Below are 17,270 nucleotides of genomic sequence, written 5' to 3' on the forward strand. Positions count from 1 at the left end.
GTAACATAACAGTACCGAAGGTGTGAAGAGTGGCAAAGAAGAAAGTTTTGAGCTATCAAGCTGTGTCACAGGCTTTTATTCTGAAGACGCATTTTTTTAGGCAACAAACAACAGGAGCTTCTGCATACTTGGAGTTTCTGACAATCAGGTACCACCAGAAAAGAGCACTGCTCTTCTGTAGTTATCTAAGACCTTCTGAAGTTATACAGGTGTGGAGAATATGAGATAGGGAGAATGTAGTCAGCAGTATGAAATATAAACTATGAATTTATTTTTGGGGGGGAAGGAGCTGGAGGCAGCCCTACAAACTGCATCAGCACAAGAGAAAAAAGGACACTATGCTAAGGATTAAGAAACTTCTTAACTCATAGTGTGTTTTTTTTATGGGTGGGGGAAATCAACAGCAGCTGTGAACATAGAAAATGTCTTCCATTACACAGCACATCCAAAGACAGAAAAGTAACTATCTCAGGGTCGCTATGAGAGATGAACTGCATCACTATCACTTCTAATCAAGTCAGATTTCTTCTTCCGAAGGCAAATGTCCCTCATAAAGCAGGAGGATTAACGTATGTTCAGAGGCAAGAGAAAGCTTGCTCCAAGCTGTCCAGATTACTTGGCATCTATGTTGCAGGAGGGCTTTGAAGCCAGATAGCTCAAAGTCCCTTAGAGCTATGTGCTGCTGCAAAATAATGACCAGTCCCTTCCCCAGAGAGGTTAGAAGATGCATTTCTTAAATTACAGTGACTATAATGTGTTGTTCCGTTTAAGTTCTGTCATACCTCAATGCATAAGGTCTGCTTCTAACAAGGAAGCAAATCAAAAAGAGCTGCAACTTCATCTCGCTTCAGCCCTATGTTCATGGATGTGTTGGCACAACTCAAAATCCTTGCCTCCAGCAGAGTGACATTCTTTGTGATTTTTTTTTTCAGTCTCTGTATATAGATGAGTCAAACTGCCAAAGCATTTTGAAAACTATCCAGCAGACGTCCCTGAATCATTCCTCCTTCCTCTGCGCAGCAACAGCTTACTGTCCATCCACTTCCATATGGTGATCCCTCCCAGGAATTCAGAATCCTGCTGGCTGATGGGGCCAGAGCGTGTGCGTACGCGTGTACACACACAGGCACATGTTATTTAACGTTGGAAAGTTGGACCACAAGCTGGAAAACAGAGCCATTTTTATCTACGTATTCTGTTAACAGGGCTAAATGGTTGCAAAGGGAGGAGAGGAAGGCTACTCATCTGTAATAAGCGTGCTCTGTTTTTACTTGAGTGTATGACAAAAGTCTCCTCATTTCAGCTTCCCAAAGGAGAAGTACAGCCAATACCCACAAACACAAAAACTGACTTAGAGTACTTAAGGGGGGATGAAGATCAAGAAAATAAGGTGATTGTTTAAGGATATGTTAAGGGGATTTAAAACAAAACTGCTAATACTAGGGTATGTATGTATGTGTTAGCTTAAGGCAAACTACTGAGTATATCAGTGTATATATAGTACCTAGTGCGTCTATATTAGCAAGAAAATTTGCATGGGGAATTTTTATAGTCTTTTGCTTGGATCTGAATTTTCTCCGTTGTGCTTTCCTGCAGGAACGTGTTCAACCACCTCTGCATACGCTGTCTCTACCAAGAGTTCAAGGAGCACTGTGAGTCTGCCAACAAAGGTACCGTCTCTTTTCAGTTTCTTATTCCAAGTAACCTGATTGGGAATAGAGAGTATGAGTGAAAGAAAGAAAAATGGCTCATCGTGGTTTTTTTTATTAAAAAGAGGAAAATATGTATTTTGTTACTTTCATTTCCTAATACTGAGATTTCAAACAATCTTTGAGGAACATATAATCAAAGTATGTAAATAGAGACTACTTGGACACAAGCAAGTATCCTAGGAGAATAGTTAAACAGTAAGTGTAAACAGATCACAAGGCAAAAGATGAAACTTGAAGTGAATAATAAATCTAAGGAATAACAACTAAAATTTCAAGCTTAGCACAACGGAGCTGGCAAACCAACCATGAAATCCACAAGTACAACTGAAAAAAAATATTTTGTTTTATAAATCTGTAAAAAGATGCGTTTATTTTCATATCATCCGTCCAAGAAAATTGTTTCTCCCGAGAAGGCACACCGACTCTGCTGTGCAGAGGGCTCCTCTACATGAACTCAGTAGGACTATTGATCTCTGCTCATGAGCAGTATCTTCTTTAGCAGAAAGAGTCCAAAACCACACAGTTAGGAGAACTGTGGAAGTCTAGATCATTAGTCATTTACTTCTATCTCCTTTCAAGTCTGTAGCAACAGTACCTCTGCCTCTACAGTAACCTGTAGACAAGGCCTCAGCCCAGTTTGCTTTTTTTTTTTTTTTAAATAATCTGAGCTCCAAGTGGGAAAGACAGGACCTTACTTCTGTAATGCTGTTAGCGAACTCCATCAGCTTACACTCTTGTTCTGATAATGCATTTAAAAATACAGCAAGGTAATAACGGGGGGCTTCTTGAACCACATCTGTCGTGCATCTAAAACCAAACCTGCTTTAGTAAGACATCTTTGTTACTCTTAGGTTCAGTACTTAAGTTCCTTAACTTGAAACTTTTAGGGAGTCTTCACGCATATTGCAAGCCGAACATTTTATTAAAACTGCCACCTCTCCTCCATGATCAAGATCAATATCAGATGTAGTAAATATTTCAACAAAATAAGCTTCAGAAGCCATTTTCATAGTCCTTCCTTGTACCTATTACAAGGCAGATCTCCTTCAAGGACTATAGCTTTATATTGCAGCTGATGTAGGCAAATTAAGCGGAAGTGGAAAGACCCAAGTAGTGGGATCTCTATACTGATGCGGAGAGGATGAAGAGGTGTTCCTCTAAGCTATAACTAGTCAAGTGGCATGTCTGTGCCGAGAAGCAAAAGGGAACAGACTCTTACTACGGTGCTGCCCCTGCCTGGCAATTTTATTTTTGCCATAGTCAAGTGAAACTCGCAGCCATCCACCAGGTTTGGAAAAAGGTTGTACAGGCAGGAGGCATGTTCAGGGTCAGGGAGAGAGCTCTACTTCTTGATAAACTTGGTTGACAATTTGGAAAGCGTTGCCGTCCTTACCAGAGCGGCAGCAACCCTGTGAGAACCTGCATGGAGGATTTTGGACTTGCACTCACCCACTCCAGCTAGCGAACCCAGAAGCGTGGTGAAAAGGACATGTCAACAACCCACACAGCAACAATACGATGGAATTTGTCCAAACCTCGCTCTAGTTTTTATTCCATGTGGTACTTAGATTAGGTTCAGCAAGAGGAGGCTATTTAAGTTCTGCATGTTCAGTTTCACAGAAAATCCTCTCTTTACTCATTAGCGAGCTCTTCACCGTGCGAGAGGTGCAGCAGTTCACAGGGATCTGCCAGAGGCTGTCGCACAAAGGGGCTGTTTTCAGGGACTGAAAACACAGTCACTGTTACCTTAACAGTGTACAGCTTTCTTCTTTTCCAGTAGGGAATTTTCTGTGCCTGGCACACTGGTTAGGGTACTGGCTCAGCTCACGCAGAGCTGCTCGTGTGCTGTCGAGCCCCTGTAAGGCAGGCAAAACAAGGTGTACCACCGGCTACAATGATGTTCAGCAACCACATCCTGCGAGGCTTCTTGCCTCCTCGACCCATCTGGATATACAGCATGGGCCCAAGTGCAGGGAAATTCAAGTTGGGGGTGGGAATAGTGCAACGCAAGAGGTAACCAAGAACCTGCAGCTGATAGTCAATTCAGTGGTGGTGGGATCCCAGGGGGCTTCACGTGATCACTTCAACAAAGACCATAAAAGCCCAGAGGAGCACAGAAAACTCATAGAAGTAAACCCTGGAGGGAAAAAAAAAAAAAAGGCAGCAAAAGCCAAGGGGAGGAGTGGGAAGGGAGGGAACGAACTGTATTCAATTAATTCTAGAGCCAACTGGCACTCACTTGATGGAAATGCTAATTGTCCTACTGACATACACCCACTGGTTATTTCCCCCTGTTCCCTCATCTCCTCTAAATGAAGCATAGACTCTTTTCTTAAATCACAGGTAACGCAAGAATATCCAGGTTTCCACCCTTCCTTTTCCTCTATGTCACACCCCCATTTATTAGAACAGCTGAACTATTTACTGCATGGAAATAATACGTAGCATTACGCAGTTATTTTTAGTTTCTGTACTTAGTTAACATTTCAGTCCTTATTCCAAAAGAACAGTTTTTGCTCTGTTTTGAAATAGTCTGTTACCTCTTGTTGTGTACGTAAGAACTCTTGAATATCTGCATCAAGTTACAGAGTAACACCTGCCTTTGTCTGCAGATGCCTTTTATACTGACTGCTTCCAAAGGAGCTCTTAGGGGCCAGTTTACATGCAAACACAGGGTAGGTAGCTCATCAAAACCAAAGCTCTGATTAACAGAAATGCATACAAGAGGTCTATTATAGGGCAAGAAGCGTTTCAACAGGCAGCCTGTAAATAAACCTAATCAGAAGCCCCCAGAGGGATGGTTTAAATAGTACATTTATTTACACAAGTATCCCACAGTAGTTCAAAGAAATGACCCATTTGCAATGCCTCCCCATCCCCTGGAGAGCACTGGTCTTTTAATGAGATACAGGACAGAGTGGCTTAAAGGATTAAGAACTGAAGTCACCAGGAGTCTGGAGAAGGAAGCAGCCAGTGCCGGATCAGTAGCAAGCATGAAGACAAAACGCTGTCCTGGGCTGTGGGCACAGAAGGAAAGCAGTCGTGCGTGGCTGCAACTTAAAGCAGGAGGTTTTCCTAGTACCGGTTTGACAGTGATAGGACTGGGGAGACAGAAAACAACTCTCAACACCAAGAACCGAGTAAGCTTAAAGCACTGTGGTGTGTGAGCATCCCTCTGAGCCTCTAGGGAAAGAGCTGTTTTATTGACAAGCCTAATCCGACACCTCGGCTCATTCAGTCGCTCACTTAGAAATGATAAAGACCCTGTTCAGGTTGCCCCGAGCCAACACCTTGTATCATTCAACTCCTGCGGATCAATAATTGGAGAGAAGTCAGCTATCGACCTGTTTTTTGGGCAAAACTAACCAGAATTATTAATTCACGCACGCCACTGCAGCAACTTGGAAGTGGTCTTCTCAATGAACATTTCTTCTTTCCTTCAAAATACAATTCGTATCATCAATAACCTTTTATCCTTCAAAGAAAAGTTTGTGCTAGGAGAAAAGAACAAATGAGATTATTTCCGCGGCTACGACATTATCTTACCTTTTAAGTGCTAGGCTGCCAACAATTTAACAAAATAAGCAAAGCCCAGCAGCGCTTCAGCTACTCTCCCTATATGATAGAAAGATAACGGCCAGCTTATCGCTCACAGTCTGTTCTTTGCAGCAATAATTAACAACAGGGAAATCTGCCACCATAAAATTTACTTCAGAGAGCTTTAAAGTTACAAGGCCTGCCCTGTTCAGCTACAGGTAGATTTGGATGAGTCAAAGCTTGAGATCTTAAAAGAAAGGAGAAAAAAAAAAAAAAAAAAAAGGCTAGAGGAAAAAGTACACACCAATAGTGGAAACTGTTTTGCAATTGCTGGCACGATAAATAAATCTTTTCATATTACAGCCCAGTTTCAACAGGCCACAGGATGCTGCACTAGTGTTCAAAGGAGCTAGGCTGCTACGGTCAGAGGAGGAGAAAGAAAAGGGATCTCTTCAAAATAAAACAGTTTATAGGCATAACCCCCTTTCTCGATAGGGTATATTTAAATGTACTATACTTCTTTAATCAAAGAAGTAAAAAAGCTTGCCTGATAGCCTAAGAAAAGCATATTATTTGGATATCGAAAGACAGTTAGTTCAGCTGCTTATGTATCTGATTATCCAAATTATTCATGTGTGCATTTACACCATATTTAAATTTCCAAATACTGGATGTGGTTTTAAAATCAACGTTGACAAGTAACACATTCTCTTCTAGCCACATTCCAGCAAGGTGGAAAATGAGAAACTACAGCAACAATAGCCCAAGACAATCCCTGTGGGGACCAGGAAAGTCACCTCTAACAGCAAAGTGAGATGCAGATATGTGGAGGTTAAACTGCGAGCATCTACGAAATCTGACTGCAACAAGACACACAAAAGCTGGGATCTCCAGTAGGTCAGGACACTACTCAGTGCAGGAGGTATCCTGCTCTCTAAACCAAAATTAGCAGAAGGCTAATGCTGTTGCTCAGAATGATCAGTGTAATATTTAGTTCATCAGAGGGAAGTATGCCATGTGGGAACAAGCCCTGAGGTATATGTTAGCTGTCAGGGGCCACGGCCGAGAGCCGACACGAGTTGTGTTTGTTCCTCTGCCAGAAGATAGGTTGAACTTGGGTGGATTCCTCTGTTTAGCCACTTGAAGGGATTTCATCTACAGTGCATGTATTACCTAACAAGGGAATACCTTTGGCAATTTTTGCTGTTTTTTCAAACAGGTCAGTTTCCTGTTATTTCTTAATATGCTAGCATGGAGAAGTTAATTCAAGAGTTCCCTAATGTTTGTGTTTGCAAAGGCTTCCTCGTGGTCCCTCCTCCTTCCCCGTCATGCTGAGTTTTGGTCACAGTCCTTCGCTACAGATTTGGAATTACACAAGCCATCAGGCAGCGTCAGAAGAGCTGCGGCACTAACACTGGCTTTCGAAGCACTGAGGTGCTAGGAGGCCCAAGTACTCATGACACTAAGTACATAAACCTGCAAAGAAGATAACGATCTCTGAAAACAAGTTAAAGAAGAGGAATACAGTCCGAAGCCCTGGTCCCACCAAGCATCACTCACCGCTGCTTTACAGAGCCCAAAGCAAGAGCACCGACACAATGGGTATGCGGAAGAGGCAGGTACCGATTCAGGAATGCTGTAGCAGTGTTGACAGCTTGAGGTTTTAAAACACGTAATTTTCCAAGTAGAAAATACTTGTGAGTTATACTCATCTCCCTGCACATGCGGCCAGGGTTGTTTTGTCCCTACCTGCAGCTGCCATGAAATAAATGGCCATCAATTTAAAATTGAATGGTACCCCCTTGACATGCAAGGGAAGCTTTGTTTGGCAGCTCCTAGGGGTTACTATAGCAGGCAGAAAAGCAACTTGCACTTCAGTCTTCAAGTCAAACCATACACCAAAAAATACATCAAAGAATGAAACGGATATCCTAAGGTCATAGCCTTACTCAGACTTTGCTACTCAGGTCTGCAAAAAGGCTATAGAACCTTGTAATCTGAGACATTTCGAAGAGATCTTATCACTGTAAAAAAAAAAAAAAAGTAAAAAAAATCAAACCTCCTATTCTATCGGCGGGTCTCAAATACTTAATATATGTGCTTCTGCCATCGACTCAAAATATTCCTAATTTATCTGACGAACTCCACCCCTTCAAATCTTTTGCTCCAGACTAAGAAGGAGAAGGAAGAGGATCGTTGCACAGGTAGAAAAATGTGCCTAGAGATTGAGCTACTCCCAATGGTAAGATGTAATTTGGCTGGAGGAAAAAATGCGAGCCAAGGGCCATCTGACAATCTGAACCGGACTCTTCCTGGCACTTGAGACTATATTCTGGCATGCGAGAAGTTGTCTGGCCCCGTTTTCCTTTTGCTTTCTTAACTTTCCAAAACAAAACGGGATTAGAGGAAAGGCGTTCACAAGTGGAAATTTCTGCTGGGTGGATAACTCATCCTGTGCTAGCTCCCTCCTACTCCCAAGGCCAGCCGTAAATTCATGTAACAGAATAAATATAAATTGAATTTTAAGGTATAGAGGAGGGAATAACCAGTTTTCTGAAACTACATTCAGCATTGCCCCCGTCGGCCTTTTCCTGCCAGAAGCTGCGAGTTCCACGAGTCTAAGAAAACGCAAAGAGTTCTCTTTTACCTGAAAAGCACAGTTTGACAAGTGTTCTGCTTTTATATCCCTTGCAAATCAGTTTTAAGTTTTCTATCTGTATCAGCAGGAAGCTCTGTCTTGCAGCAAGCCTGTGTCGCGTGTGCAAGGGCCGAGCAGCGCATACTGATCTGCACTCTGACAAGAAGCGAGTTAACCAACCCTTTCCGCAAGGCCAGGAAACGCTGGCAGTTTCACAGTGCTGGTAGCGGTTCCTCTCTGCGTTTCTCCCCGTGGATGGTGGGGTGACAAATCTACGTTTTCCTCCAAGCGTTTTAATTCCGCTCCAGCTCTCAGCCTGATGCAACGAGAAGAGCAAAGGATATTCTCCAGGTGTGAAGGCTGACTCAAGATAAAAGACATTTATTTGAGGGAGATACGCATTGTGCCATCGGGAAGTTTATTGACTTCCCATAAGTACATACGGCAAGCAAGTCTTGGGTACGTATTCACCTCCTACCCCCAAGAGCAAACTCCCTAGCTTACAGGACAGGAAAGTGTATCCAGAGTGCTTGAATTGTGTCCTTTCCATTGGAAGCTCTCAAATACCTCTTTTGGCCATGAAATCTTAGCCTTAAGCATCAGGAGCGGTAACACCTGCAGGCCAAAGAGCTGAAAATTTAAAAACCTTCAGGACCTTCCTGCTCCGCTGTTTACAGAACACAGGGTGGTAATATCCAGCAAAGCATACAAAGTGTGTTTTCTGCTTTTCTTCCTTTTTCAATCTCCCTGCAAGTATTGTGTGGGAAAAAAAAAAACAAAACAGCCAGAACTCTGCAGAAGGAAGTCTTCCTCAACATCCTTCTCTCTCTACATACTTAAAGCCAAGCCAGAACCTTCCGAGAGCGCCTTTAGATTGATTTCTTTGGAAGAAAAAAAAGCAAAACTAATTTGTGATTAGAAGGCACAAAGATGTTCAGTCAGATGGAAGCATTCCTGAAAAGCGAGGGGAAAACTACCCAATCAATTCATTCAGCTGCCCTAAAGGGTAAACACCCAATTTGAGAACAACCTACAAATCCTGGCTATTATTAACAGCTTGACCAAAAGCAGATGTTTTTTGTAGTTATCTTTGTACTTGTGAAATCTGATGAACTAAAAAAAATGTGGTGGACGGATGCTGACACCAAAGCAAAGAGGACAAAAAGAACAAAGGATTGCTTTGCACTTTTGCTCCCAATGTGATGTTCAGTTCCCTCACTCGGAGAAGAAACTTCGCTAAAAAAGGTTGTTTCGGCTGGTAGCAGACACTCGAAGAGATGAAGAAGAAAAAAAAAAAAAGAGACTTTCTGCATTTCAAATTTACCCAAAAGGCATACATCTTAGCACTCGCAAAACTTTGCTTAGCAGTGCATGAAAACCTCCTTTTCAAAATGATCTGTCAGTAAAGCAGGTTTCTGGAGTTGTCAAAGTGTCTTAAGAAGAAAACCAAAGCTTTTTTTTACGTGGGGAAAGCTCCCTTTTCAATACTGGGAACCTGTAAGGTGAGGACTGCATATCCCCTCTGTCTGCAGCTGTGAGCCATGGCAGGGATATTGCCAAGCAGAAGGCAGTTCCCTTTCCCCCTTGCTTTTCCTGAGGAGACCTTCCTTCTTCCCGCCTGCCCCAAACAACAAAAACTCCCTCTGCAGCAACACAAGGCTAAACATTCCTCTCATTTCTGCAACTTGCAGAGCTGCTTCGGCCCACAAGTACTTTTTGCCTTTAAAAAGCATTTAGGATAGTTTAGGTTTTTAGTTTCAAGTGGTTTTAAGTAGGAGACTGGGGAGCTTTTGACTTGCAGTAGCAGTTGTGTAAGGACTGGTGGCCAGGATAAAGGATCCTTAGTGGGGAGCTTTGCTTTGTGTTCCCCTTTCCAACACAGGTCTCCGGAGACCACAGGCGGGTGCATAATTCGGGAAAGGCAAAAGCCCAGGGGTTCTTTGGAGGAGAGCTGTCTCCTGTAGCTCCCCAGCCATAAAAATTCCTGCTGCTCCTAGCCGAGGGCACAGTAGGTTTACTTTTACGCTTGGTTTAGGTAACTAATAATCCTGATAAACATCAGCAGGGATGATGGCAGGGTGCTCTGAAGGATTAGCTGGTTTGTGTCTGTAAACAGTCAAAGATTTACCAACCCTCAAGCTGCAAATGGGGGGGGGGAGAACCCCCAAAACTAAAAGCCCTTCTGAAAATCCATCACCCCGTGGGCTCAGGAAGTCTGTGCCCCTTCCTGAGGGATGTCACCTTTTTTCCTAGACCTTTCCTTCAATAACACATACTGATCGTTGTCATCCCTAAGGTGGACACTTGGGTGGGATGAGTAAAATAGTACAAGAGCTCTTGTGGACTTACTTGAACTGGAGCCAGACAGCAGTGCTCCTGTTTTGATCCTGAGATCACCATTTTTGACGCCTCCGCTGTTAATCATCAGTGTCACAAGCAAGCCCGAACTTGCTTTTTTTTTTTGGCAGCGAGGCAATGAGAGAAAACCCCTCCTCTTCCTCTCTCCTCTAGTCCTACTCTCGGTTTTGTGCTCAAAGTGGAAGTTCCGAAAGGGAAAAGTATTTAATTTCTCTGCTGCCAGCGCAGACTGTCTGAGCACCTTTGCTAACAGGACTGTGTTGTAAACCTGTAAAATCTGTCTGCAGACAACGTGTGCACAGTGTTAACTTTATTTACAATATGCATCTATACAACAGACTTTGCATCCTAAGAAATCTGCAGATAGAGTCTCTTACAGCCATTTTAATCTCATTTTATGTACCGTCTCAGAGAAAACATAAAGGTCCTTTGCAGGCGAGCAGAATGTGAGAGACAATAAACCATTTAGCTCAATGCTAAGCATAAACAGCTACAATGCCGTGCAATCATAAAACGCCATTAATCATTTACATCAGCAAATGCCAAAGTAAGGGTGAACACACACAGACTTATCTGTTCCTTGTGTACACACGCAAGTTACAATCTTTACTTAAATTACTTGTGTGCATGACACACAACGACAAAATGGGGTTCTGGTCCTTGGCTCTAGGTGCTGACTTCAGACAACTTCAAAAATCTCTGTGTTTGCTGACTGTACGTGAGTTGTAGCTAAATTTGTTTGTATTTGTTTCTTCATCTTGGAGCATGTTTATCAGTGCTGGTTTAACGTCTCGCCTTGAAAGGGACAGAATTTGTTTTTTGCAGAGCACCAGACACAATGTTTTTGCCCTATGTAAGGCACTTTTGCCTATCTTTAATCATATTTTCAATGATCACCTCTCAAACCCTGGAGAGAAAGCTTTCTGGTAGCGTCTGAACACCGTTAAGGCACTTCTTGATCCTCTGCAGGGAGATGTGCAAGTGGCTGCAGAAGCAACTTTTTTGGAGAGATTTTCTTCCACTGCTGCTCTTTTTTTTATTCAGAGTTATTTCGGTTTGGGACAGGGTTTTTTGGTGGATTTTTTTTTTCTTGTTTAGAACTCTGAGAATAGTTTTCTCCCAAATAACAGAAACCAAGTCCTGTCCTGTATCTTGCCGTTATAGGTAGCTGTCACACAGCCTTTTTGTGACTTTACTAAGCTTCAAACAAAGCAAGTCAGGGTGTTCAGCCAAAGGCCTTACATGGTCCTGTCTGCATCATGCTCTGAGATCTACCCCAAGGCACTCATGGGTCCAGTAAATCCTGTCCTTTTGCCATCTCCTGTGGGATACTTCAGAGTTTGCTTTGTCCCCTCTGAGTTGTTTGATCTTTTTTTTTAGGGGGGAGACAGAGTGTCTTGAGATGGGAGGTACAGGTGTGAAATTTGCTGAGATGCACAAGCCTTTTAAGATGGAGAAGGAGAGCAAAAGAATTCCAGAAACACTGTCACCGGTTAAAAATACCGATAAAGAAACATCTTAAGAAAGTCTTTCCTTTTATCTTTACAGGTGAGATGGAGAAGCTGTACAGACAAATCACTGAAACCCAAGGAATTAATCAAAAGGTGAAGTTAGAAGGTGCTGTCACTGCTGATTTAAGAATCAACACCTTTAAAAAACATGAATGCTTTGCAGCCTCCACCTCCTGTTTTGTTTATTTATTTACTGTCAGGCTAGCAAGCGAAAGTCACTCAGCACAGGGTCCAACCAGCGGCAGGGCTGGGAGCAAAGCAGCGCTTCCCCTTCCGGCACCAGTGAAGTTCAATCAGTTCAGCTGGGACAGTTGCACCATCAAAAACAGCTTGCTGCGTGTTTTGACACGTACATTAACTGATAACCTGATGAATAGAGGAGAACGCACAGCTCTTGGATTTAGTCACAATTTCTGCACAGCTCTCCAGAGTGATGGAAGACCTGACAGCTGTGTGTCCTGAGCGAGGTAAGTGCAGCATTAAAGGCAGTTTGCTCCCCAAGCCTCAAGCCACCAGTGGTGCACAGGGGATGCAGACAAATGCAGAAGAGCTATCTATGTCTTTATGGTGTTAGCAAATCTGCTTGAGACAGGAGAAATGCTCTGTTAAACTGAAGAAAGCAAGTAACAAACACCCAAGCCTTGATTACAACAGGCTATCATCAAGAGAACCACAGAATTTGGGGAAAAAAAAAAATAAATTACAAGAGGCTTAGCATTTAATGCTCTGAAGTAGTAAATCCACAGCAAATCCTCCTGAAACTAAATATGCCAAAGACATATTTTAACTTATTTTTTAAAGTTCTCTCAAATGCCATCTTATGCTCCCAAACAACTAAGCTCCACCGTTACATTTGCTTTCTCCCTACTCTGCAAATTGGGCTACATCCAGTGCCTCAAGTACCCTTTCAGCATCCCAAAAGCTCCTTCCAATAAATAGTAAGCAAGCCATTTATTCGTATTTATCTCCCCCTTTAAACCCAAGTAACCCAAAAGCGTCCAACAGATTAAAGCTGATCTAAGCAAGGTGGGTTTTTTTCAGTTAAAAGTTAGCTGAAAAATTTTGCACGTTACTGACGCATAACTTCACCACTTAAAAACAGAATGGCTTTGGAAAGGTTTTAATAAGAAAAAAGAAATATACCTCCCCATTTGTGCACATTGACTCTGAACAAAAAAAGACAGCAGCTCTGGTGATCTACCTAAATGTAAGGTTTTTTTCTCAGTGTTTTAGATTTAAATTAAGTAAAGACTTACTGTGGAAATTAATTAATTTTTCTCCAATTATGCCTTTTCATTTTACTACCAGAGTCCACACGCAGCTTTGTATCACTTACTAGCTTATTTCTTTTAAGACTGGTGTGAAAGCTGAATATTACCGTGCTTGGCAAACTTGATCAAAAGCTCGTCTCACTCTTTGCAAAAACAAGATTGTTAATGAAAAACAGCAACAGTCCACATGGAAAAAAAAATATCCCAGCTTATCCCATGAAATGAAAGTTTGATAAACACCTTTGGATGGAAAGAAAACAAGTAGCAGCCAGAAGGTCACTTACTTCCACAAGAGAATTCCCACTGCAAACGTGACCGAGCTCGTACAGACCGTGGATGGGAAGAGGAGAGCCGCGTACAGAAAATACACCCTGACCAGTCGTCGCTTCCAAGCCAGGCAAATATATGTCTGATTACACTACATCCTTGAGAGCACGGTGCTTTACTGGCAGCAGCACTGCTACCAGGATAGGGAAAAACACCCTTTAAAAACGAAAACAAGCTATATCAGTAAAAGTGCACTTTTGCAGATAACTGCTTCTACAGCTGGGACTTCTGCTGGCACAGCTATGTCAGTCACGGGTCACACTTCGTCACAGCGCTTGCAGACAGAGCTGTGCCAGCAGAAGTTTGCCATATAGACCTGGTGGGAACCTCGACAGCGACTGAAATGAATCTGCAAAGTTTTGTGGTTTTCGTGCTGCTGCCAAACTAAGTTTTTGTAACAGTCTAATGATGGGTAGTCTTACTCCTGTGCTGCTGACGTGTTAGGATTTCGGCTTCCAAGGACAGAAGAAAACTAAACTTAGCTCAGGAACATGGCAATACCTGTCAGCCATTTACATTGTACTTTATCCTTCAATTAAATACACAAACTAAATTAGAAAGAGCCCCTGTAGGAAGAAAAGAGAAAACAGAATAAATTAAATACTGCTGTACTTTAGCACTAAGAGTAGAACGCCCTTGCTTTTAATAGTAAGGAAAGAACAAAACGGAAAGTGTTTAACAGGCTTTGTTTAGCAGACAGCAAAGCACTGCAAAATTCTCACTGTTCAGTTAAACCAAACAGTCAAACTGTAACAGGGCTTTTGTCATCTTCAATCGTCTTTGAAGACAGCAGGGAAGGAGATTTAACGCCCGAGTTGATGCTCAAACATAGTTCTATTTGGGTGAATCGACACGCTACTGCGGGTCGTGCGTACGGTGATGTGTATCGTTATTCCAGAGCACAGAGCAGCAAGATGTCAAAGTGTGCACTGCTGATCTGCTCTGGAGCAAAATTACAAAATCAAGCTGTAAATAAACTCCCACCACCTTCCGTGGGGCGAAAAGAAAGCTACAAGCAAGCATTTTGGTGCCTCCCAACTCACTTGCGTTCAATAATGAATAAAGCTGTCCAGAGCGCAGGGCTGTGGAAAGAAGGGCTGCGTACAGGAAGTCAGGTCAGGCTGCGGCGCTTACATGCAGCGCAAAGTAAACCTCCAACGTAAAGCCTGCCTTTATCTTTTGTGAGGTACCGCCAGCACATGGCCGGACCTAAAGCGGGCTGCATACGGAGGAGCAACGTTTGGCAGTCCAAATTCTGCCATCGCTTCCTATTTTGATAGGGAGAACGCAGAAATAAAATCACTGGTAGTGCTGTGTTTGTAAAGGCCGTGTTCCACCTTTGTCAGAGTTTTCTGGCCCTCCAAATTGGGATACAGCTTCTAGGAATCCTTCGGGTTGTGTCACAGGGGAGATTTTGTTGTTAGAAATAATGTTTTTTTCTTAAAAAACAAACAAACAAACAAACAAAAAATTAAGGGGAATAATAATAAGGGGCAAAAAAAAAGCACCAGTGCAAAAACATCTCAAAGGAATGGCAGAGTCTAAAAATAGACCCATTATCATCACTTTCATTATCAGCCATGTCTACACACACAAGAAGTATAACTAAGTGACTTCAGGATGAGGTGTTTTCCCCTCCAGGTTAGTTTTAGGTTGTGGGGGAGCACGTTTGTGCTTGGCTGAACAGTGGAGCTTCACAGAGAGGGGACGGCACAGGTATTAATTTAATTGTAGCAAACCCCCCCCTGCTCAAACAAGGCCATCTAAAATTCGTATCAGCGGGCCAGCTCGTAAGAAGTTGTAACTCCCCAAAGCAAATACTTAGCCTTTTCAAAGTTTCAAAAATGGCCTGATAAAGGCTACTCATCTAAAGATTTCAGAAGGTCAGATAAAACTTGGTGTGGCTGCGAAACGGCAAAAAGCAACCGAGCCCTCCGCCATATTTACCAAGAGTACTTAAGTTTAAAAAGCAAGCCCCAAACTGTTAGAAAAACTCAGTGGTTAGGTGCATTATTTTATGTGCAAGCACCTCTGCCTGAGCTCGAAGCCCCGTTTATATCGCTGGTGACGTTCCTGCCATCTTCCTCGTACGGCACTGCTGCCGACCACGGGGAAAAAGCACCGAGACCCACGCGTCCCCAAAAACACCCTCGCCAACCCCGCTGCCAGGTCACACGGGTTGTCCCATACCGGGATGCTGGCGGGTCCGGAGAGGCCCGGGGCCAAGCACTTGTGGTTGCCCCGTGGCCAGGTTCACCCCAAACTGGGGTTCACCCCAGACCGGGGTTCGCCCCACCGCTGCTGCCCTCAGCCAGGGCTGTGGGGTGAGCCGGACATCCCCAAAAACAGCTCGGGGGAGGGCAGATACCAACGAGGCCCAGTCTCTACGGATCCCCCCCCCTCCCCTCCCCGCAACGGGACCCCCACTCCCTCGTCACCCCCCGGAGGGGGCCCTATCCCCCACCGGGCCGCCCCCGCTTGGATATTCCCGCAGCCCCCCAAACCCCCCGTATATACGGTGTCCGTGAGGGCGCGGATCGGCGGCTGAGAGGCGGCCCAGGCCGCAGCGGCCGCCCCGGGTGCTGGCCCCGGTGCTGGCGGGGCGGCGGCGGCGGGGCCCGACATGGCGGCGTGGGCCCGTTTCCCTCCCCCCCCCCGCTCCCCGCCCCGCCAGGCCCCGTCGGGCCGCGGCGCTCACCTGCATCCGGCGCGGCGGGGCGGCGGGGCCGGCGGCGGCAGGGCGGCGGGGAGGCGGCGGCGGCGGCGGGGCGGCGGGCAGCAACGACATGCAGGCGGCGGCCCGCCGGGGAGCGGTGCCGGGCCGGGGACGGAGCCGCGGGGGCCGGGGCGGCCGGATCGGCGGCGGCGGCGGGGAGGAGCGGGCCGGGGCTCGGGCGGCGCGGAGGGCGGAGGAGATGGAGGCGGGGAGGCGGGAGGCGGGCGGTGCCGGGGCCGTGGCGGGGAGGGGAGAAGGAGGGGGGGACCTCGGGCACACGCCGGTTCCTGTCACCGCCCGCAGCCGGTGTCAACACCTGCCCGGGGCGGGAGCGAGCCACCACCGGGCCGGGGGGGACACCACCGACCCGGGGGACACCGGCAGGTCCCCGAAGCGCCTGAGGGAGGGCAAGACGCCCCATTTTTACCTCACGATTTTGTTGGCGACAGCCAGGAGACCTCCGCAGAGCGGGAACGGAGGAGGTGGTTGTCATCGGGAGAGCCCCCGGGGGATGTGGCTCGGGGTCTGGGGGAGATTTGGGGGGGAGGGAGCTGGCTTTGCCCCCCTCCTCCCAAATGATGGAGGTGAGTGGGGGGCTGCTGGCCCCCGGGGTTGGGAGAGAGAAATGGCTGGTGGGCTGCAGGGCCAGAACCTCCTCTTTGGTGGTGCAGGCATCTCCTCTTCGGCGTTGGTCCCGTTTGTTTCTCCGCAGGCAGCAGCTCCTTTTCCGGGGGAATCTTTTTTTCGGCACCTAAATTTCAGTTGTATGGACGCGGGTGGTGAGACAGGGATGCTCTTCTGGGCAGCCGGAGCAAGGAAGCGCAGGTAAATGTCATCGCGGCATTAGAGCCCCTCTTCCCTCAGCCCAGACCAAAATCCTTTCGGTGGCCATTTCCACGTTCGATGAGGAGGAACGCGGGCCTACCGTCAGGGGAAGATGGATTGAAAATTAAAATAAAAGCAGCAGCCAGGGGCGGTGAGGGATGGAGGTCTTTGCGCGCTGACCTGTGGGACAGCCCCAAGTGGGAAAATGGTGGGTTTGTGGTGTTTTTTTTTGAAAAAAAAAAAAAAAAAAAACACCAGAGTGGTGCAGGGAGGTGTGTGAGGGAGCAGCAGGCGGCTGATGGGGGCACAGGATGGGACAAGAGCTGAGGCCCAAGAGCTTTTTATTCGAACTTGGTTCCTGCTTGGACTCGCACC

General features: G+C 45.4%; 1 protein-coding gene across 1 annotated transcript in view; it reads right to left on the reverse strand.

The window, feature by feature from the left end:
• Positions 1-16,088, reverse strand: part of CNOT6L (CCR4-NOT transcription complex subunit 6 like) — a 33,751-nt gene extending 17,663 nt beyond the window's left edge. Inside the window, exon 1 of the mRNA XM_082482681.1 lies at positions 16,053-16,088. The gene's annotated coding sequence lies outside the window, so the exon portion shown is untranslated. The remainder of the gene's footprint in view (positions 1-16,052) is intronic.
• Positions 16,089-17,270: the final 1,182 nt, after the last annotated feature.

This window comes from Vanellus vanellus (assembly GCF_965231255.1).
Source record: "Vanellus vanellus genome assembly, chromosome: 4".
Lineage (NCBI taxonomy): Eukaryota > Metazoa > Chordata > Aves > Charadriiformes > Charadriidae > Vanellus > Vanellus vanellus.